At 34.2% G+C, this 22,698-nt stretch overlaps 1 protein-coding gene across 2 annotated transcripts in view; it reads left to right on the top strand.

Annotated features, from left to right (window-relative positions):
- The first annotated feature begins 10,546 nt into the window (after positions 1 to 10,546).
- Positions 10,547 to 22,698, top strand: part of LOC145693071 (uncharacterized) — a 55,377-nt gene continuing 43,225 nt past the window's right edge. The window contains exon 1 of one of the 2 annotated variants that reach the window (XM_081768748.1): positions 10,547 to 10,931. The gene's annotated coding sequence lies outside the window, so the exon portion shown is untranslated. Of the gene's footprint in view, positions 10,932 to 10,998; positions 11,642 to 22,698 lie in introns of those variants that run through there. The other variant, XM_081768749.1, reaches the window with a different exon arrangement.

The raw sequence follows: 22,698 nt of genomic DNA, 5'->3' as shown, positions 1-22,698 counted from the left end.
CAAACTTTTCTCCATTCTCGACAAGAGTATCTTTTGATGCATCTTGTTGCAGGAAACATTCTGCCTCACATTTTGCCTGTTTTTATTCTTTTTTCTTTTTCTTTTTCTTTTTTTCTTTTTTTTCTTTTTTTTTTAGAGAGAAGTTTGTCTATATTTTTGTTGGATCTTTACAATTTATCGATATCAAAACAAGTGCTTGACGGGTTCTTTCCTCCAACATCTTTTCGAAAGAAAATGGGTCTCTTCTCTGGCGTTAATGCAACTAGCAATATTAAAATGTCCGTGTCATTTCCAACAACAATCACTCTGGAAAAGGTATCAAGTTTGTCAATTCCAGTCCTTACAATTTCAGTATCAGCATCTTCTTCAGCTATAACTGCTGCTAATCCAACCTTTTCCAACTCTTTACATGTGCATTCAATCAATTTCTTTTTGTTCTTTCTGTTAGAAAGAAAAGGTTCTTTTTATACGACACATTTAGTATTTTCGTCGAACTGTATTTCGCGTGAGGAATATTTCAGTGTCCTCCTTTGGTGTTCTTCATCTTTCGTAGTCGCCTCTTCTGGATAACCATCGAACACCACCGTACAATTATTTCCATACTTGGACAGTACAAATGAGCAATAGTTCCTAACAGTATCTCCATATGTAGCATCCTTAGGCCATGAAACATAATGAAGAAGGAAACCTCCATCGATAACTATCCCAGCATCTTCTAAGCATGGTTGCTCAACGATTCCTTCTGAAAATGCTTTAACTATAGACGATTTAGTTCCTTTCCGAAGATAAGTATCATCAAAAACCGATGGAGGTACAGAAGACAAATCATATTCCAAATAAGTTTTCAGTTTATTGGGGCTGTCACATACACATAAAATTCTATTAAAAAGCTGTTGTGGGTTTATGCTCACTTTTAATGATCGAACCGATACAGACTTATGACTGGCTTGAGTAATTACCATGTCTTTTCTTTTCAATTTTAGCTCTCCAAAACTCTTACCTTCCATTTTTTCCATAGCTGCCAAACCCACTTCATAAGCTTTATCACTGTTAACACTATCATTTGACACAAAGTCGGAATGTAGAGACACGAGATCCCCTGAAAGCTTGGTAAAAGAGCTGTGCTGTCTCAGCCAAAATGTAAATTTCTCAATATCCTTGTTATCTCTTTCTTTCCTTGATTCCCGCAGTTCAACACGCTGTTTAGTAAAATTTAAGGCTGTTCCTGCAAATTTATCTAAGGCTTCTTGTATCTTTAAACAGTAGGGTGTTCCATGAATCCATTTTGACAAAGTACTATCTGTTATTCCTCTTCCATGCGTCAGACCTCCCACCGCTTTCATTGGACGCATTAGGCATTGTTCTATTATCATGTCTGTCCAAGTTCCTGACCAATATTTCCCATTCCTGCGAACGGTAAAATAAAATTGTTTAGTAAATAATTCGTATTCTTCTTTTGATAGTTTAGATTCGAGTTTCAACATATGCTGAGCATATAAATGCACGGATTTAGCATAGAGCAAGTGGCCTGCAGCATGGAAGTATGGAAGCATGTCTACTACTGTACTCAAGTGCATGTTCCAATTGCCAGTTCTTTCTGCAAATATAAATTTCAACATAAGATCTATGCACTTAATTAGATTTAGCCAAAGCTTTGCTGTCCTGCTAGATTTTTTTATCTCTTCAAAATTTGTTTCAATGTTTAAAACAGTTTCTGTAACTTCATCGAAATCCTCGAAATCCAGTTCTTTGTCAATAAGCTGCTGATATATGTCTTCTAATTTCTTGCAGTCCTCTTCAATCTTTGGATATTCTTCTCTCATTACCGTAATGAGAGACGCTGCAGTTAAAGAATAAGCTCTTATTCCTCTAGAATGCATGTCCTCTATTCCACATGCATGCCCACTTAACATGTGATTAACAGTTGCCGAACCATAAACAGTTTCCCATAGATTTTGTAAGCCACTTCCTTCCATTACGTGGCCCACTGATCCCATATAAGACATTAAAAGGTGAAATCCACCTAACCTAAGAATAACCTTTGATAAGTCACTATTAGGATCTGACCTTTCTACGATTTCTGTTGCTTTCAGATACAATGGTTGGTCAAAAGTAGCAATGCAAGATTGATTTCTTTTTCTACATTGATCTGCAGCAAAAGATAAAGCAGAATAGATGGTATACATATTATTTGGTTTATAGATGGTACTGCCATAACACATGTAGATTCAGAAGAATGCTTGATGCTGCAAATAATGTTCATAAGCCCATTCCAGCCGGGTTGCTTCTTTATACCTCCCATCCAAATTAAGTTTATTGGGTAAAAAATTTTACATAACTCTTCTGTGCTCTTACTAAGATTTCTGAGCTCACTGTACTATTTCGTCGGATTACACCAGCACTGAGGCTCGCTGACCCGGTGGAGCATATTTTTGTTATCTTTTTCGTTATGTATCAAATAAGTACTATCATAATATACCTCGTTTTAAAGCTTAGACTTCGATCTAAAACTTTCATTTGAAACATTTTTTTACTTTACCTCGTAGAAAAAATTAAAGGGAATTTTTCCCGCCAAAAAACTGTTGTTTTCTCTTTAAGACACAATTGCCACGAAACTATACATTTCTCGAGAAAAATGAAAGACACCTTTTTTGTAGCTTAACATTAGACAAAAAAAAAAAAAAAAAAAAAAAAAGCGAAGCATTTGCTCCACTGTAGAGATGCAAAGGCTCGAAAAAAAAACTCGGTTTTTTCTGCTTCGCTTTTTTGCTTGGGAAATTTTGGGCTTTTTTCAAAATTCTGCTTTATGTTGATAAAGCAGACTTTGTTTCGCTTCTCTATAACACAAAAAGTCATTTAATTAGTGGTTGATGCTGATAATAATATAAAACCTCGAAAATAAACTATGAATTTCGAAAAGATATTTCAAACAATTTTTCTTCAACATATTTATATTATGAATTCCACAGGATTAACCAATGTATATAATTAGAATTTTTTAACCTCCTATATACAAAAGTAAGCAGAGTTGGCAAGAACCATGGTTGTTTTTGAAAATGCCAAAAACCCGTTTTTTAGGGGATGTTTAAACCAGGCTTTTTTGGTTTAAACTAGGCTTTTTTGATTTAGATTTTTTGCTTTATGTATTTATATTACATATTCACAGAAATAAGTTTGTTTCGCCTTGGTGTTATTATGCTACAGCGGGATTATGCCGGAAGAACTCCCATAAGCTTAACCCTTTGGGGATCTTATCGTACATTTTGTACGATACGCATTTTTCATCGTACATTGCGTTATTTCTCTTCTATTTGAGCTTTTTCGTCCGGATTTTTTTTTTGTTTTTCAAGTCCAGATACATTGTAGAAGACATTACGTATGGTTTCAGACCGTCCTGCGTCCAGACATAGGAGGTGATGACGTCATAATTTTGAAATAGAAATTTTCCCTTATGAACCCTATGTTCATTATTTTTTTGGCGGGCTTCTTTTTTCACGTAGAAGATTGAAATTTTGCACAAACATTCAGTCCACCAAGTAGTATTTACCAGATTTTTTGTTCCGATGTCAGTGTTAAAACAGGGGGGGAACTAGAGGAGCAAAGGGTTAGAAAAGGGATATTTTTACCCCAAAAATCCCGTTTTTCGTCATTTTCCCGTCTCACATACATGATAGGACCACGTGAGTCATACCGTCTGAAAGGCAGTTCCATTCTGAAGAAAACGACGGTCGAATTGTTATTCTAGGGTAATTAGGGCCGTCTCAGTGAATTTTTATCCAAATATACTTCTTTATAGGGTAAAAGTGGGGCATGGTAGGGAATTTTTTTCTGACGGGCCTATTTTTTCACGTAGAAGATTGAAATTTTGCACAAACATTCAGTCCACCGAGTAGTATTTACCAGAAGTTTTTTCCGATTTCTGCGTAAAAACAGGGGGGTCCAGAGGGGCAAAAGTTGAAAAAAGGGATTTTTAGACCCAAAAATCCCTTTCTTCGGGATTTTCCCCCTTTACATACATGATAGAGACACGTGAGTCATACCGTCTGAAAGGCAGTTCTGTTCTGAAGATAATGATGGGCGAAACATGACCCTAGGGTAATTACGGATGTCTCAGGAATTTTTTTCCCTGAGATCATAGTGTTTTGTGGTAATTTGGGGCATTGTGGGAATTTTTGATAAAATTTCTCCCGCCCTTACTATTCAAGATAGAAACTTGAAATTTGGTACACACATTTAGTTTACTAAGTACTATTTATCAGACTTTTTGGAGGTCTCTACGTTCATACAGGAAGGGGGCAGGGGGGCCTAAAGTTGGACAAAAAAATTTCCCCTCAAAATTTTCCCTTCGACATCAATTTTCTCTCTCCTGGTATATGGTATGGGTATGCAAGTAGTACCATTTGAAAGCCAGCTCTATTCTGAAGAGAATGAGGTATGAACCATGATCCTAGGATAAATAGTGACGATGCAGTAGCTGCTTGACTGAAAGTCTAAAAAATAGCCCAAAATGCCAACGTATCATACTCAGTACGCTAAAACTGAGGTATTAAATTACAAATTTAGTATGTAGATATCATTGAAAGTCCAATCCAAGCTAATGTTGGAAGCTACTTAGGCAATCGATAAATTTTGCCAATTTCTATCAACATATTTAAGCAATCTTGGCTTCTTTATAAAACAACAGACATTTAGGCATGCAGAAATATACAATTTGGTTTCGTTTCGTATGTTTAGGCTTAACATTCCTTACGAAATACCGAGGTTATCAAGGAGAAGACTTTCGCTTAAACTGACATCCGAACCGCTACTTGGTTTACGCATGAAAGAAGGGTTGTGGTTCGACCGAGAATTGAACATGGGACACCTTGATTAAAAGGTGAAAGGGAAATAAAACTATTGCAGGTGGTTTGATATCTGGAAACGTCACCATGAAGTTCACACGATTCGCATTTTTCATTCTTTTTATTTTTGTGGTTTAAACCAGTTATTAAAAAAAAAAGTTGGTGTAAACCAGTCAACCCTAAAAATAAACACTTCTTTTAAAAAAATACACAAATAACTAGCAAAATAGTATGTAGTATTTTTACTTCAAAATATTCCATACCCTCTTTTTGAAACAAAATAAAATTAAAATAAAACATAAGAGAAATACTTAGATTTATATGATACACTTAAAGACTGTACATCTAAAGCTTTTGGTTCTGTATATTCTTGAAATTCTACAGTTAAGTTTTGTATAACCACCATCACGGTTTACCCAATCCTCAAGTTTTCTGAATTTTTAACAAGAGGGATTCAACATATCATTACGGAACTCCCCCGCTTCCCTCTTCAAAAAAAAAAAAAAAAAAAAAAAAAAAAAAAAAAAAGACAACGGAATATATTTAAGTTAAGCTAAATACAACTGCACTACAAACATGACTGAGTGATTAGCTTTTGCGCTTCTATCGGGAAGTCCGGAATTCAACCAGCATTAGACCATTCTGACAAAGTTTTTCTTCATTCCATCTGTGAATGTAGAAATAGTGCGTGTACTGTGAGTTGGCCGACTTCCTTTCTTATTGTTTTTAAATCGTTATTATTACTCATTACCAGCAGTGACGGTTTTGCGAAGGTTAGGGGGGCGGTCTTTTGGACTGAAGCCCGTTCCCCAAAGTTACGGAATGTCTGCAACAAACGAAATATCTATTAGTTATGCCTTTACTCATAAACTTTAAGCTCCTGTCAAATAAAAATTACGAATGTTTAGAAAAACTAAACATTAGTGAGAAAAACCCTTCCCAAAATACTTTTCTAAATCCGCCACTGATTCTCAGTATAAAATGATTTTTAAGGTTGTATCCGGAAGATTATTGCTAAACATATAAACGAAACGAAATATTAGTTATGCCTGTACTCATAAACTTCAAGCACCTCCCAAATAAAATTAGGACTTTTTAGGAAACGAAACAATCAGAAAAACCCCTCCTAAAGTACTTTTCTAAATCCGCTACTGATTATTTGTATAAATTGGTATTCAAGGTTTTATCCGGAAAATTATTGCTAAATCACTTCACAGCTACAGTATAACAGAAATGTGGAAGTAGAGATGCAAGGGCTCGGAAAAAACCCGGCTTTTTTGAAAAAAACTCGGTTTTTTCTGCTTCGCTTTTTTGCTTGGGAAATTTTGGGCTTTTTTTGAAAATTTTGCTTTAAACTGATAATGCAGACTTTGTTTCGCTTCTCTACAACAAACGAACTCATTTAATTAGTGACTGATGCAGATAATAATATGAAACCTCGAAAATAAACCATAAATTTCAAAAAGATTTTTAAAAATTCTTAACATTTTCAAGTGATGAATTCCAAGTGATTAACCAATGTATGTAATAATATATTAATCTCTTATATACAATAAGTACTTTAAAAAATGATTCACAAATAACTAGCAAAATTGTATGTAGTATTTTTACTTCAAAATATCACACACCCTCTTTTGAAGCAAAATAGAGAAAAACATGAGAGAAATCTGCGCATCAAGAGCTTCGTTTCGGGTAGTTCTGTAAATTCTTGAAATTTTTCATTAAGTTTTAACTTTCATATACATTGTATGAATATTTCGAGCAAATTTTTCACTGATCACATACGTAATAATCTGTTATCACCTATAATGTGCTTCGGATCTGCAAAATCGGTAAAGCTCCAAATTCTGTAATGCACTGACTGTTCCTTAAGCTTGTTCAGAATCGGGAAAGTATTCAATTTTCTGTTCATGGATCATATACGCAATAGACGGTTCATCTGAGTGTATGATTTCCTAGGCTGTACAATGTAACCACCATCACGGTTTACCCAGTCCTGAAGGTTTCTGAATTTTTAACAAGAAAATTCAACATATCGTTACGACTTTTTTTTTTTTTTTTTTACAAAAAAGAAAAACTATGGAATACATTTAAAAAGAGTGGAAGAATCAATCACTATTCCAATTCACAAGAAAGACAACAAAATTGATTGTAATAATTATCGAGGCATCTCTCCCAACATTCTATTAATAAGATTGACCCCATACACAGATGAAATTATTGGAGATTATCAGTATGGATTTAGTCGAAATGGACCAGACATTTACCATCCGACAAATACTTGAAAAGAAATGGGATTATATTACCCAGTACATCAACTGTTTATTGATTTTAAAAAGGTTTACAACTCGGTTAGGAGGGAAACATTGTATAATATTCTTACAGAATTTGGAATAGCGAAAAAGCTAGATTTATTAAGTGTTTAAATGAATCCCAGAGTAAAGTCGGAGTAGAAAAATGCGAGCTTCCACGTCGAGATTAGCCTGAAACAAGGATATGCGTTATCGCCTTTATTATTCAGCTTTGTTCCGGAGTACGCTATAAGAAAAATCAAAGATAGGAACCGGGGCCTAGAGTTGAATGGTATTCACCAGGTTTTGGTGTATGCTGATGATGTAAATCTGATAGAAGAACAATCGAAAGAAATGCAGAGGCCTTATTAAACGCTTGCAGGGACATGAGTAAATGCAGAGAAACCTAAATACAAGGAAGTTCACAAGGATCGTAATACGACAAATTGTGAATGCGTTAAAATATCAATTAATAGTTTCGACACAGTGGATACTTTCAAATATCTTGGATCAGTATTACCAGACCGAAATCATACCTACAAAGAAATTAAATGTCGACTGAAATCAGGACATTATTATTATTATTCAGTTCAAAATATTTTGTCGTCGCGAATTCTGTCAAGGAATTTAAAACTTAAACTATATAAAACGATAATCATGCCTGTTATGCTTATGGTTGTGAAACATGGTCGTTTAGGCTGATGGAAGAACGCAGACTGAAATTATTTGAGAATAAAATTCTAAGACGAACATTTGGACCCAAGAGGAACGGGAATGGGGAATGTCGGAAACTTCATAAGGAGGAACTACGTAATTTATACGGTTTACCAAACATCGTTAGAGTCATCAAGTCTAGGAGGGTAAGGTGGGCACGTCATGTAGCCAGAATGGAAGAAAGTGGGAACGCTTTCAAAGTTTTAACTAGAAATCCAATCGAGAAACGTCCATTAGGAAAATTTAGGCGCCGATGGAAGGACAATATTAAGATGGATCTAGCAGAAATAGGAATGCAGAGTAGAAACTGGATTGAATTGGATAAGGACAGAAGTCAATGGAGAGCTTTTGAGGCTATGAGAAAGAGAGAGAGAGAGAGAGAATACATTTAAGTTAAGCACAACAAACATGAGTGAGTGGTTAGCTTTCGCTCTTCTATCGTGAAGTCCGGGATTCAACCCCGCATTCGACCATTTTGCAATAAGTTTTCTTAATCCCATCTGTGAATGTAGAGATAGTGCGTGTACTGTGTGTCCTGGCCGACTTCCTTTCTAAGCGTTTTTAAATCTTTGTTATTTCTAATTACCAGCAGTGACGGATTTGCAAAGAAGGTTAGGGTGGGGATGTCTTTCGGATTGAAGCCTCTACCCCGAAATTACGAAATTTCTAAAACAAACTAAATATTAATTTTGCCTTTACTCATAAACTTCAAGCTGTCCTCAAATAAAAAAATTAGGAATTTTTAGAAAAACTACGCATTAATAAGGAAAGCCCCTCCCAAAATACTTTTCTAAATCCGCCACTGATTATCAGTATAAAATGGTCTTCAACGTTGTATCTGGAAGATTATAGCTGAATATACAAACGAAACGAAATATTTGTTATGCCTGTACTCATAAACTTAAGCTCCTCTTAAATAAAAGTTAGGAATTTTTAGAAAAAACAAACATTATTCAGAAAAACCCCTCCCAAATATTTTTCTAAATCCGATACTGATTATTTCTATTAAATGGTATTCAAGGTTGTGTCCGGAAGATTATTGTTAAATCATTGCACAGCTATGGTATAACGGAAATGTGGAAATACACTCTGACATATATATTGAAAAACGTACGCTCTTATGGATATATTGAAAAACGTAAGTTTATGTGCTAGAAGCTAGAGTACTAAGCTCTAAGAAGTGAAACACGGATGACTAAAAAGAAATTATCTAGATTAGAAAAAAATGTCGATAATTCAGAAGTTAAAATAAACTTAAATAGCTTCTAAAATTGCCCTGAAATACTAAGTACTTTGTTTACTTTAATTCATAAACCATGTGCTCCATCCATCATGATGGTGAATTCCAGAGAGAAATATGGCATTTAGGTCATGGAATCTTATTTAACTTTAGAGTATACTATAAGAAAGCTATTTAAACAGAAAAATCATGAAAATGAAAAAAGCCAAAATTTCCAAAATTCTCGTTTTTTTTTCCAAAAAAGCCGGTTTTTTATGTGCAAAAAACCATCGATTCAAAAAAGCCGGCTTTTTTGCATCTCTATGTGGAAGTACGATTTGACTGATATATTGAAAAACGTACGCTTAGACGGAAGTTTAACTTTTGCGCTAGAAGCTAGATACTAAAAGCTCTTAGAAATGAAACACGGATGACAACCTAAAATGATCTAGAGAAGAAAAAAAGATGTCGATAACTCAAAAGTTAAAATAAAGTTAAATAGCCTCTAAGATTGCCCTCAAATACTACATTCTTCATGTTAGCTTTAATTCGTAAAACATGTGCTCCATCCATCTTGATGGTGAATTTCAGAGCGAAATATCGCATTTAGGTCATGGAATTCTTATCTAACTATAGAATATACTATAAGAAAGCTATTTGGATAGAAAAATCATGAAAATGAAAAAAGCCAAAATTTCCAAAATTCTCGTTTTTTCCCAAAAAAGCCTGCTTTTTATGTGAAAAAAACCATCGATTCAAAAAAGCCGGCTTTTTTGCATCTCTACTCCACTGGTTTCGGAGTTATGGCTAATTTTCTGAGAGACGGCAAATTCACCTTTAAGGGGGGCTGGGGGGGGAAGCACAAGGGGAAGACCCGGAGACTTTTGGGAAATTACATATCTCATCATAGTCTATCAACAGGAAAAAATTCAGCTCTCCGGGAATTACTTCCGACATCTAGCTTATTTTTACCTTCATTGACTGGGCTATAAGAATTGCACCATAATTTGGTTAAAAGTTTAAACTCAAGGGAACTTTCTATTTTTCTCTCAACTAGAGTCGGCTGATGCGATCTGGCAACAGGGGTTATCATCCATTTAACACTAACATAATAAATCGATTGCTGACAAATCAATTCGCCTCCCAAAAATCGATTATTTTACATAGATTTCAAAAAACCACTGTTGCCAGATAGTACATCCACCATTTTTCGAGAGAATTCCATTTCAAATAGGATTTTAGCAAATACATCGATATCGATTTTACAGAATATTTTACGTGATGGACAAAAATAGAGGTCATTTTCGAAATCAGAACACCAAATCACATACAACTCAGCGAAAACTTTTCTTGTATTTTCAAAAACGTCAATTTCACAGGCTTACAAACGATGCAAACTTTGCAATGTAATTGCCGTCTTGACGATTAAAAATTTTCAACCTATGAAACACTGCAATGAAACAAATGAATATGGAAAGCGTACTAAGAATAGAAAGTTGAAGTCATGATAGCGAAATCAATGTTTACAAACAGAAAGTAATACGATTGTGTTAGTGCAGTACTGTGTTACAATATATTTATGTTACTTCCTGTGTAATAAATAATTAAGTTAGCAAAACAATCGAACTACAAGGAATAAAATACTTTGTAAAATTATATCTGATTACCTTAGAAACACGTGAAATCTGGTTACCTTGGAAACCACTGTGTTTGTGATTTCTACATATTTTTATATAACATCATTTCTAAAACAACAGTGATAGAGACTTATATAAAGACGAATATTTGATATATTTATGTCTTCCGAAGACGATTATCCACCTCGCGGAAGATTACATCTCATCCATAGGTTCTGTTAAAAATAAGGTACTTGTTACGTTGAAGATTTATGTTACTTAGAATAAGTTGTACCCTTACTGGTAAGGATTTAATGATTTACTTTAGGTGACACACTCCAGTTCGTCTTCTTGCACATCGAAAATTAGGATCAGTAGCTTCACTCCAGCAGACTGTTCTACTAAATAGAAACTTTATTGGTAAAATACGATGTGGAACATTTTTCATGAAGGAATGGAGTGTGAATATAAGTAATTACGGGTTAACTTTACAACGCCCGCTGCAGCAGGTATACTCACTCAAAAACGAGAAATTACACACTAATAATTGGGTTAAGTGCCGTATTGCCGGACCAATTTTAGGAAATTTAATTGGGTTAAGTGCCGTATCGCCGGACCAATTTTAGGAAATTTACCGGCTCAATTGGAGAATTTATGTAAGTTTGTGAGGAGGAATGAGTGAATGTGAGATAAGTGAAATAGTAAAAGTGAAGAAAGTTGTTGTTTTTGTTGGTTGGTTGATGTTGTAAGCGGCACAGTATGTGGAGGCGGAAGGACTATTTCGCAGAGAGGTACATTCCTTATGATATAGTATACGAAAGGCATGGCGTTGGGGAAGAAGGAAGAGCATTTCGAGGGCTATTTAGCGTAGTATTTATTTAAGGAAAAGAAACCCGAGGAAATTGTTGTATACCATTTTCTTCCTGAAATTGGAAAAGTTTACAAGCCTCAGTTTTGAAGGTAAGTGACTTCTAACTGAACGGGAATGCATTTCTGCACAGTGTACAGAAGCTGTATTGTATGTTAACAGTGAAGCGTTGCAAGTATGAAAACATGACAAGTGCTATTGAAATTCTTCTCACCGCCAAAACCCACATATTGTCACTACCCTCGCTTACGCGTATACCCACCGTCGTTGACACGCCTGCTTCCTTCGGACACACCCCCTCGTTCCGTTCGGGAACCCCTGCTTCGTGTTTTCGCGCTTTTAGTGGCCACCTAGCACAGGTTTGTTTGTTTTTGGACTAGTTTGTATGCCCCTAACGTAAAGTAACGTCATCTAACGTAACTTAATGTAGTACAACCGAATGCAGTGCATTTTTTTGTGGTTTTATTCAGTTTTCAAAGTGGTCCGGCGATACCGCACTATGCCCTAATAATTTTATGAAAATGGATCAAAACTTATTTAACTTTAAGATAACCCGTTCCTAACCCCTACCCTACTTATTTATATTTTACTCTACTCTGCTATACTTTTTAAAAGGGCCCTACTTATCGATGCGCACCTGGAGCGTGTCTTGTAAAGTTTACCCGCAATTACTGTCAGTGCACAACATATTGTAATGAACTTTGAGTGATAGTGAAAGTGTTTACAGGATAAAAATTGTTTATAATATCATTAAAGATGTAAACGTCAACTTGAATGTCCTGTCCGTGACAGATAACTACCAAAAGTTACTGTACTGAATTACTAAATTTGAGAATGTAGTTCATACGTAGTAGAAGTATCAATTTGCACGCGCATTTCACATTCACAAAATTTTGGACTAATGCTAATAATATATTTCGATTTATTTCAATTTGAAAACTTGTCCTGCCCGCGACAGTAGGCATGCCACTGGTGGGATTGTGTGTGTACATTGGTTATTCATGATAGAAAATGATTCCATGTGTACCAAAATAACGTTTTCTAAGCATGAACATTATTTACTTAAATAGAGGATTATCTATTACTGTCAGTATGATGTTTTAACTTAAAACAAGTGTCATATAAATATTATCATTAGCGTCACCTTTTTGTTGGTTTCAAGAGAGCAATGAATGGGATTGGAATACGTACAAAAAGGCCAGTATGGAACTTTATGAAACAAAAGAAAGTAATTGTAGAATGTGCTGCTGATTTCGTAGCAGCTTTTAGCTCTTCGTTTCAAAATATGTCTGTTTTACTACTATCATAAGCAGAAACTGAAGAAAACAAAGACGTTTTGAATAAAACACGGGAAAATGTTATGTCAATTGAATGTCTCCAATCAAAACACTTCCTTTTGTGCGACTTGACAGCGAAAATTTGGTCCTTCGTTGAACTTTTAAATCACAGCTTCATCCGTGTGAAATCTTTAAATTCCTAACAGGCGTTTATTTAGATTCTGAAAATGATGATTCCGAAATCTATAAAGCTATTCTGAGCGACGATTTAGGTTTGGATGGTAAAAAGGCTTGTGTGAGGCCAGCTGTTGAAGATATAACACAAGAAATATTTTTGTTGGTGGAATTTTTCTGTATAAAGACTGTCAGCGATTGCGGTATAATTTTCAGAACTGTTGAAGAAGACGTGTCTTCCGTGCATCTCGATCAAATAGTCTCTGTGATACCAGCAGTGCCGTGCCGTGTGTGTGTGTGTGTTTAGGGGGAGGGAGAGAGGGCGAGCGGGGCGACGGTCCCGAGCGTCAAAGTAAGGAGAGCTCAAAATTCGGGAGGAAAAAAGAAAAGATATTTATAAAATGGAAGGAAAAAATATTAAAAAGTGCTCAACATCAAGAAAAACAGGGTTTATTTTGGAAAAATTTCTCACGCTTCGCGCCAACCATGATGGTGCTTTGCGACTGGTCTGTCGAGTTCACTTATATTTACGGGGCGCCGTCGTATACTCTCGCCCCGGGCACTAAGTTTCCACGGCACGGCACTGGATACCAGCACCTATGTTATATACTGTTAGACACAGTGTTTTGTACTAATTTCCCTACAAGATAGGTGTGAATGGGCAAACAAAAACTTTTTCTAAAGAGAAGGTGGTGAGAAATAAGTGTACTACATATTATTATTTTTGCGTGATAAATGCGAGCCTCAAGTAAAGTAAATAGAATTATTTGTGTACAATGCTACAACAGAACAGCAGAACTTGACTTTTTGATTTTATTTTATTTTTAAAATCATTCTTACTGAGATTTTGTATGTTGATTCACACGGTGTCCTGCCCGTGACATAGTAAAGTTTAGTTATTTTATTAATACAAATATTTGGCAAATTTCTCTTATGTGAAATTCGTTGAAAAATTACACCATTTACACATTTCCGTTTAAATAAAAACGTTTTAAGTTAAGAATTCACAGAGTTTTGTAAGATTCACCTGATGGGTCGAAAGTCACTTTTCTTTCTTGTCCCCGCCCGTGACAGACGTTTAGGATTTAATATTTTCTACTCTAAACACAAAAAAGTACTGAAAACATCAGCTACATATACTCCTAAGTCTGTACTGCTCATATGTTGTACATTAGCAGAATTTATCTAGTACTTTTAGAATTATACAAATTTAAATAATCAAAAATGTAGTGTAAATGTCCTGCCCGTGCCGATGGAATGGCCCGTCACTAAGGGTAATTATGAGACACTGCCTGAGACATTTCTCTCTGATCTTCAACCACTGTAGGTATATACAAATTAAGATCACAGACATTTAGTAACATCCTTCATAATGCTCTATCTACATTTTTAAGTTTCAGTTTACAAAAGTTTAGATGTACCAAGTTTTTTTAACAAACTTATTCAAAATAATTGTTTTAAAATTTGAAATCCTATCATTAACTTTTATATCTACTCGTGCAGTAATATCACTGTTGTAAAACCAATGAATGTTGGTGAAAGCCTGGTAGGTCAGCAGTTATAGGTTAAGTTGAATTTGTCTCTTGGGCTTCTGTTTCAGAGTTACAAATTTTGTTGTTGTATTTCATTTTGCTGTATAAAGAGGGTAATTATGAGACGCATGATAGATTAATAAAGTTGAAAAATAACTGGTATCTATCTCTGTATCCTAGTATGTTAAGTTTCAAGAAAGCTGTATTCTGTAGTTTATCTTATAATCTTGTTGCTTAATAACTTTCAAAATTGTAGGCCTACATTGTTTTGTTGAAAATAGCCTAAGCTGCATAACAACATATTAAAACATAAAGAAATAGAAGTGTCCTAAGTTGTTCTTTAGTGAACAGCGTGGAATTTGGTCTAAATTTGTTTCGTAAGCTTGTTTTGTAACCTGAAACTATCTAATATAGCCTATTAGCCTATAGGCCTATTATAGTTAACTCACAAAAATGTTAAAATAACATCAGTAGCTATTTCCATTTTCTTTCTTAGTTATTTTCTTATAACTCAGCGAAATATTTGTTTATCTTTATGTAATAACGATGACTTCTTTGCCTCACAATTGGACTCCTTCATATCTCAATATCACATACAGAAAGCTGGGCACAACAGGTGTCTCATAATTACCTCTTTGAAGGGAAATTATGAGACAGTACAAATTTGACATTTACTCATAAACTTATGAAATGAAGGAAATTTCTTGGCAGCAAATTGTTATTCTATTGGCATCATAAACTGCTGCCTAGGTTAACTGTTTTCAAAACTAATGTGAGCTGAGTAACGTGGAAAAGTTGTGAAATTTATCTCATAATTACCCTCATTGACCCAAAAATAAGGCGAAACTTACACTTTGTGCTATAGATATATATAACCGAAAAGGAAGAAAATGCAATTAAGTATTTTCAATAGTAAAAGGAACATTTTTCGAAGGTATACATTAAAAGTCATGACTTTAGTAACTGTATCGTGGTATTTAGTAGAAGAACCAAAATAGGACTAATGCTAGGCAAGAATATTCTTAGATTCTTAGTTTAACCCTTTATTTGGCACTGTTGCTCTCACGCAACATCGCATTCTGTTGCGTCATACGCACGAATTATAACTTCAGTGATCATTTAATTGGCATTATTGCTTTCCTACAATATTCATATACATGATTTGCGGGTCGCTTGTTTAGATATTTCTAATCTTCCTCAACAGGGAACAGCCAAATTTAGTGTTGTAAAAACTTTATCTCCTACGTTTCGCGAAAGTATTTTTATGTTTTTTATTTGTGGTTTCCTGCTCTGTAGGAAGATATTTCAACGAAACTGCTGCTAATAACTGAAAATATTCTTATGATATTTGACCATAATAGGGAATGCTGCTCACATTGCCGCAACACATATAAGCTATTTTATGGCAATGTTGCTTTGAAATAAACATCCTGTATTTTGTAACCAAAGTACAAAAATACTTTAACAATTACGGAATTGTAATCAGGAAGACATGGTTCAACCATAAAAACAAACTAAATATTTTAATGGTAACGCTATCAATGCTTGCCAATTAAAGGGTTAAGAAAGAAGTACAAATGAAGTGAAGATAATAGTTAAGAAGGAAAGCCTCTTTAACCCTCTTTATAGCTACAGAATGTGTTAACGATATGCGTACTCTACTTACAATTAATTAGTGACCGTTAGCAAGTTAGCGAGCGCTCATTTACTTTGATGTCCCGATGAAGAAATTCTAAGTAGATTCCGAAACATTGACATTTTGGTTACAGTTTGGAGCATAACAAGCAGTGTTATTTATTTTTATCAACACTCATTTATAAAATGTGTTTCATTCGCATTCCATCGAATTTTATTTGTCACCATTTCCCAGTCGTCTGTGTTTCTTTTCTTAGATTCAGTATTTATACTTCAATGAAGACATTGACACAATTTTAGCAAATAATAACTTCAGGTATACAAGTATTAAATTAAACTGAGGAATGCGTCTAAATATTTATTAATGCCGAAATGCTCAGTGGAAACCCCTTATCTTCGTCAGCGACTTATTTACATAAACACGGACTGCTAATTTAATCACATCTCATGGGTTCCATTATATAATGAAAAGTCCATTTCAGGTATATTTAAGCTTGCTTCTAACATTCTGAAAACAAAATACATAAACCATACCATAATGGATGGTTTGTAGCAAATGTAATAGCTTCAAATATTGTGATGTTTCTGTTCCGGTCAGTTATTGATGATTCAATTGAGTTGTGAAAAATTTGCTCTTACCAGCAGTGGCGTATTGGGAGGAAGGGTTATCGGGCTCAAGCCCCCTCCCGAAATAAATTTGTTAGTTGTACACATTCCATGTACAACAATAAGCCTTCTTGCGATTTCTAAGAATTTCATTGACTTTCCATTTTCTTATGCTCTTTGTTCAGAAATGATACTGTATTCGTCAAATATCATTCCATGTAAGAACTGTTCTTTTTTTCTTTCTCTCGTCTTCGTCCATTCTACTCTTGTTTCTTTTTCTTAGTTGTTACCTTTTATCGTTTCTCCTATCATACTTTCAACCGTTATTATTTAAGTCGATCGTCGTCAGTAACACCAAAACTAAGGAAGTATGTATCTTAATATAGGCCCTAATCACCATACTGTTAACAAAGAACTGTTATAAAAAATGTAAAGTTATTAAATTAGTTGTGAAAAATTATGTAAGAACAAAATGTTGTATTTTGCTTAATAAAATATAGTGTAATAATATTAATATCCTTCGATTGTTCATAACTGTTTTATTCTTTATTTCATTCAAATTTCGCATTTGCCTTTAAATGACTTACACATCTTTTCCTTATTGCGGTATCTGCATTTAATTTTAAACGATACGTTACTTATTTTTTAAAAATATGCCTTCACCGAAGTTCATACCTCCCGTCTGCGCATTTACTTGATAATTTAGGTATTATCTCACCTTTCAGTTATTTCTGCCCCCTCCTCACTCTCACTTAATGTTTTTATTCCACATACCTGGAAGTGTCATTATACAAATATTAAAGGAAGGAAAATGAACTTAAAATTTGTCGGCACCCAAAAGGAAAAAATATAAGTGCTTATTCACGTGTTATCCGTAGTACCCCCGAAACAAAATCCTAAATACGCCACTGCTTACTAGTATAATTATACCACCTGAAAGCGTCAGTTTAGTTCCTTCAGTAGTTTTTCGGTTGTATGCGAGGTTACTTTCGTCCTATTACGTACAGAACAGATATCTTATGTCCTCAATCCTAAAAAAGGACGTTAAACGAAAACTAATTTTTAAAAAAAGAAAGAAGAAATGGAAACAATATCTTTTTAAGCATATATTTTCATAAAGGTATATATGAATGTGCAACTATAAGTACAATTTTAAAACAAAATAGGGTTAAAAATAAGAAAAAGGAAAAAAGAAAGAAAAAGTAGTAATACTCATAACTGACAACTTTAAAATAAGTTTTTTTATTTTTATTTTTAATGAGAAGAAATAAATAAAAACGTTACTTTGATGCGTTACATTGAGCATCAGAAACTCTAGCCAACTTAAATTTATCCGTAATGAGGAGACATGAAATGGAAGATATTCAATATGAAAGGGAAAGGACTACGAAAATCCGAGTGAAAATATTGTTTATAAATAATCTGTAGATAATACGGAAGTTTGATGAGAAGAAATCGATAAGAAAGAGATAATAATAACAATAGTGATACTTATTTGGTGAAATCCATTGTTAATTATAGTTGGAAATAGTAACTTGACAACTGTATATATATTTTTATTATTTGTTAAGTTAATCATCTTAACAGTGTATCAGAGTTGATCACAAAAGAATAGTTCTCAGTAATGCATTTAAGTCAATAGGATAGTGAAAAGAAATAATTTACAGTTATTTAAAGATTTAAAGTGCATTACTGCTACTATTCTTTTGTGTAGGTGTTTAATGCACCGTGCTGTAATTTTTATCACTATGTAACTGTTCGATATTTGTTCTTATGATGGCGACAGAGTAACGTTCTATATGAATTGACTTGTAAACTTACTTCTCCTTTGAAAGCAGTGAAGGTAAGATTCTATTTCATTTTGTTTTACTCCGAGCTTTTTTTCTTCTTTCTTTTTTAAATTTATTATTTAATGTTATGATGTTTGTAATAACGCACATTCGAAACTACCTTATTAAACTGTAAACTACCTTGAATAACAAAGTAAAAGAAAATATTTATCTTAAATGTGTAGTAATCGTTATATCTTTATGAAAGCAACTATAGAAATTGTAAATAATTGATGTTCCTCAATTTTAATTATTATTGTCGTTTCATCATTATCTGTGCTACGTTTTGTGGACACATATTATAAGATAGAGATACGTTAGGATATATAAGAAAAAGGAAATATAGGATTTTGGACACACAAATTTGGGAACATATTAGGTATGTAATAGCAACCCACAGGTTTCTTTGCATTCACACTTCCTTGACAATGGTATCACCCTAAGGAGGCATCGAAATATTAGAGAAGGAAAATTACTACGCAGTTAAGGTAGATGTTTTATTAGTATTCTGCTGTGTGCAAGAAAATGAATAACTGTGTTTTTATACAAATTAACTTATTTCAACCAAATTGGTTCCAAGTTGCTGCTTAATTTTAGGTGGTGGGAACTGCTATATTCTTGCGAGTTATTAACCAGGAGTATGGACGATTCTTTTGGATAAGTTTACGCCAAGAATATAAAGGACTAGCTCTTAAAATCCATAAATACCTAGATTAAACTAAGAATTTCTAGTAGATTTTTATCCGGAATTTGTCCAAAAGAACCTTACCCAATACCCTAGATAGTAGCTTGAAAGACAGTGACAGTCCATTACCGAAAATTAAACAGCGATAGTAAACAACATCTCGGTAGCATCAGAAATAACAATAACTTTCTCATAAAAATAACTTAGACCTTAACCCTTGTTTATTCTAGCATTATAACTTACAATAAACGACTAAAAGCTATAAGAAATATCATTGCAAAAACTTTTTTTTTTCAGCATATATATCATTAGCGTAACTAGGATAATTTCCTAGGGGGGCTCATGGTCCCTTAGTTCTGAAAATTGTAAAAATCTTTTTTAGAAGACCTTTTTATGATGTTATATATATATATTTCCTTCTGAGTCCCCCTTTCCCTGCACTCATTATCAACTCTTTAAGTTATTTAGTTCTCCTAACACAACACTGTCATGTAGCAGCACAGTGAAAATCTATTATATCAGAAATTTGCTTAAAATTGTATATTTCCTATATTCTGTTGCTGCTAAATAACTACCTAAAATCTATTCTAGTTATGCAAACTCATAATTTTCTATTACTGTTTTACTCGTGCAATTCTGAGCGAAAATACGTTATTCGTAAACGTTAACCGTCATGCTCTCAGTTTACTTTTACACGGGGGTAAAAGTGGATCTGAAAGGGTAGGGGGACGGATGACGTCACGTCGTCTCCCGGTGCCTATCTTTGCCCATTGTATTTTTTTTTTTATTATTTTTTTATTTTGGAACGTGAAGGGACGCTGTAGATAGTTTTGGAAGTGGCAGAACTGTGTCCTTCCGCGTTCCCCTTTACTTTTACCCCTGCTCTTACATACATTAGAAACACAAAGAATTATACAAGCAATGACATAATTTAAAATTATATCTTTTTAAAAATCAGTCATGGGCTAATGTTTATATATATATATATATATATATATATATATATATATATATATATATATATATAAATACACTATTTAAAGTAAAGTGTAAAATCTTTTCATTTTAAGTTTTACAATAAATCATTGTCGTTTACTAGTGTTGCAGCTTAATTACACAAATCTTTGCGAACAAAGAAATACAATCAATTTTTATTCACAAAACATTTTTAACTTAAAAAAAAGTATATAAAACTAGCGGATCGGAGAAATATAGTTGGCTAACTTCCCGTAAATCTTTGAAGAAAAAAAAATAGAGAGAAGCAGGTCAACAATATGGGAGAAGAAGACTTGTAGACAGACTTGAGGGACTCCCATTATCTTTTCAATGAAATATTAAATTACAAAACTTACAATTTAAAATTTTCGGGAGGACGTATGGTAAGTGGCCCTGATAGACAAGCAGAAGTGATTGTAAAATTTAAAACAACAAACATTTAATGAAACAAAGATTCAACCAGCAGAATTGATTGATAATAATGTTGATCCCAATATCTTAACAGAGAGAGAAAGAAGAGAGATAGAATTTATATTAACTCTTGTAATATTCCTAAATTACATATGAGCTTTCTTAGTGTATCGTTGTAGTTACATCGTTAGCGTCAACCATCAGGAAATATGATTATAGCCAGGGAATACCCAAGAAGGGATCCACCGGACCCGGACCCTCAAAAAATCTTATTTTTAAAAAAATGATTGTGTTTTGTCTGTACCAGGGAGCACTCATGGGAAGTCTATCCGATTTGGACCACATGTAATTTTAGTAACTTGATAGACATGTGCACTTCTTTAATAAAACTATACTTGATTTAACAGTGAAATTATTATTGGTTTACTTCTGAACAAAGAGAAATTTAAGTATTTATATTGTCCAATCAATAAGCGCGAGAATTTCCCTGGATTTTCACGTTATATCGAAAAATGTCCTTCCCTTTTAACTAAATTTACCAACGAAATTTCTCTAGATTAGGGACATTTCCCTCAAAGTACGTACACTACTTGTTATTGCTGCGATACCCATGTAACTTTTACAGCATGAAACTAAAATATAGGTTATCAGGAACATATTTTTTTCTTTGGCATAGCACATATGTACTCCCTTTTCAAAAGCAAAATATAAAAAGTGTTCCAGAGGTGCACAACTTCCGCTACTTGGAAATTATTTATCGTTTACTCGGATCGGATGCAGAATAACGTCGTGTCTGTGTCTTGCAATATTGTACCTCTCCCAACTTTCGACATCCAGCACAAAAATTCTGTGTCCGCGCCTAATTGCAGTTTATACCTTAAGAATGTAACTACAAAACTTCAGCTTATAAATAATAATAATAATAATAATAATAATAATAATAATAATAATAATAATAATAATAATAATAATAATAATAATAATAATAATAATAATGTGGAGGAGGAGGAGGAGGAGCAGCAGAAGAAGAAGAAGAATAAAAAGCAACAAACGATATTGAATACTGACTTTTGAATGGGTATTATATGCTTGTATGTAGAAAATAATTGCTTGAGTTTAGCAGTTCAAGAGTTCGCTTTTTTTTTAATTTTTTAAATTTTTTTTATTTTTATTATTTTATTTTATTATTATTATTATTATTATTATTATTATTATTTTTACACAAAAGTGTACTTTAATAATTTGCTCTGAGAATCTTAACTATCTTAGTAAGAGTTCTCCTTCTTTGTCTAACCAAATCCAGGAGTTCGTATTGGTGCGACCACTTTCCTGAATATCTACACACTACCAGACCATCCCCTTCCAGCGACATACTGGATCCAACTGTTCGAGCAATTCCCAAGCAACACTATCATCGGTGGCGATCCCAATACCAGAAGCATTCTGTGGGATGAGATCACTAACGAAGCGGGTACGGAGCTGGTTACTGCCTTAAACCTTAATTCGTACTTAATATCAAATGATGGTACCTATACCCGTTTCCCCTCACCACGTGAACGGCCTATCGCTCCTGGTATCAGACTACTCAGCCCGGAGCTGTATATAGCTCATACATGGCATGTCCATGGATATACATACGGCAGTGATCTCTTCCCCATCCTCTTGTCTTTTCACTTGGCACAGGATCTTTACAAACCGCTCAATTCAGACCACTTGCTACCGAATGCCATGCCTCATGTACCTCGTCAATTTCGGACAAGTACATACGCTCAAAAGTTCCAAGAGCTCATACAGGATGAGGATCCAGCTCCTTTTCCACATGCCGCTAGTCTTTGCAGGTTGCTATTACCTCCGCCGCGCGTGCTGCGTCTACGACCTCGACGTCTTCGCCGTACCCCTCATCGTGATCCACCCTGGTGGGATACCGAATGTCAACGCCGATGCAATTATCGACGACGTTGCCAACATGAGTACCTCCGTCTTCGAACCAGAGACTCCTACATC

Source organism: Thermobia domestica, chromosome 8 (assembly GCF_964235325.1).
Source record: "Thermobia domestica chromosome 8, izTheDome1.hap1.1, whole genome shotgun sequence".
Lineage (NCBI taxonomy): Eukaryota > Metazoa > Arthropoda > Insecta > Zygentoma > Lepismatidae > Thermobia > Thermobia domestica.
The sequence above is the reverse complement of the archived record's forward strand: the minus strand, read 5'-3'. Positions and strand labels throughout refer to the sequence as shown.